We start from the raw sequence: 2,059 nt of genomic DNA, 5'->3' as shown, positions 1-2,059 counted from the left end.
GTAACACACTAGATCTTTTTACTAGGTCTAGAGAGGCACAAAGCATTTTGATTGGTCTATCTCCGTCGGAGACGTCTCCGAATAGATACTGCGGTCTGAGCAAGTCGTTCTCCGCAGCACAGCAAGCCAAGCCACGCTAGATGAGTACTGCTGGGCCCGTCCTGCTCATCCTTGTACTTACTGAGTCACTACACGCGCTCTCCCGGGGAGGATTGAGGAAGGAGAAGGGATCCGTGTCATGTCCGTGTGTGTGTGTTCGAGGAAGCCAGTACAACTAGGGAGAAGAGATCCGTGTGTGTGTGGTCGAGGGAGCCAGTGCAAACAGGGAGAAGGGATCTATGTGTGTGTATGATGGACGAGGAAGAAAAATCGGAAATGTAAATATTGGAGATACGCCGTTCTGTACATCCCGGAGTTGGCCATTGTTAGATTGGTCGATGCTCAAGTTGTGCCTAGAGTAATTGTGTTGGGAAGCTCAACACTGTTGTGCCTCGGGTAATCATGTTGGAAAGTACAGCACTGCTGTGCAAATAGAAATTGTGTTGGATTGTTCAACTTATTGTTTTCAGAGAAATTGTACTGGAAAGTTCAACACATTGTTCTTATAGAAATTGTATTGAAAGCTTCAACACTGTTATGCCTAGAAAAATTGTATTGGATGATTCAACAGTGTTGTGTCTAAAGAAATTGTGTTGGATTGTTCAACACTATTGTTTTTTAGAGAAATTGTATTGGAAGGTTCAACATACTGTTCTTATAGAAATTGCATTGGATGGTTCAACACTGTTCGGCTCAGAGAAATTCTGGGTAAAAGTTCAACACTGTTGTGCCAATAGAAGTTGTGTTGGAAAGTTCAATACTAATGTTTTGTAGAGAAACTGTATTGGGTGGTTCAACACGTTGTTACCTGTAGAAATTATTGTGTTAAAAAGTTCAACACATTGTTCTAATAGTTACAGAAATCGTGATAAAAAGTTCATCACTATTGTTTTCAGAGAAATTTTATTGGAGGGTTCAACACTGTTTTGCGGACAAAAATTGTTTGTAAAAGTTCAACACTAGACCTTTTTGACGCGCTCCTACAGTGAGAGCCAAGTGTGTGGTGTAGTGGTTAGGATGTTTGCCATCGAAAGCAGAAGGTGGGAGCTCGATTCCCGTGTGGGGGGAACTATTTCATGGAGTAGTACCGGGTGTCTTTTCTAGGTTGGTCTGCCCCACTCAGCCAGGGTGGCGCTAACAGTAAGTGTCGGGGCAGCCCGCCTCCTGATTCATTCTGACTTAATGTGGACTTTGACTGTGTATGAACTTTGAGAGAATATGACTGACTGTGTGTGTGTGTGTGAACTTTGAGAGAATATGACTGACTGTGTGTGTGTGAACTTTGAGAGAATATGACTGACTGTGTGTGTGTGAACTTTGAGAGAATATGACTGACTGTATGTGTGTGGGAACTTTGAGAGAATATGACTGACTGTGTGTAAAATCAGTGGAGACTTACGTACGTGTTATAGAGACATTAGCCCTCTGTGTAGTGCTATGTGAGTATATCTTTCTAACTATATTGCATAAAAAATATGTATATACGTAGAACTATATATAAATATGTGAGACAGCGTGGTGGAATCAGGCTCTCGTCAATTTTTGGGCATGTACAGTTATTGGTGTCATCTTATAGCTTGTTCACTTCTCTTTATTTGAAGGAAAAAAATCCATTTATCTTGAATACAAGTCGAGATATTTGCGAATGAAGGAGGTGGGGGTCACCTGTTTTCAGAGGTAAAATTAGTGAGAAAATGGCAGCCAAAGATTAGTTATTTCCTTCGCTTAAGAGTCCGTAGTAAATGAACATTTGCATTTTTGTTCCTTTAATCAACGTTTTTAAGAAAAATCCACACAGAGATGAATTCTTTAATGGGCATGAAAGGTGTTGAGCCAATAAACAAAATTTTGATAAAAATTAACGAGCCTGGGGAACAATGCAAGTTTCTTCACTTTGATTATTTTGACGAGAGCCTGATTTCACCACGCTGCCTCACACACATATTGTACACATCTACAC

Source organism: Aplysia californica, unplaced genomic scaffold (assembly GCF_000002075.1).
Source record: "Aplysia californica isolate F4 #8 unplaced genomic scaffold, AplCal3.0 scaffold01148, whole genome shotgun sequence".
NCBI lineage: Eukaryota > Metazoa > Mollusca > Gastropoda > Aplysiida > Aplysiidae > Aplysia > Aplysia californica.
This window is presented reverse-complemented; position numbering follows the sequence as displayed.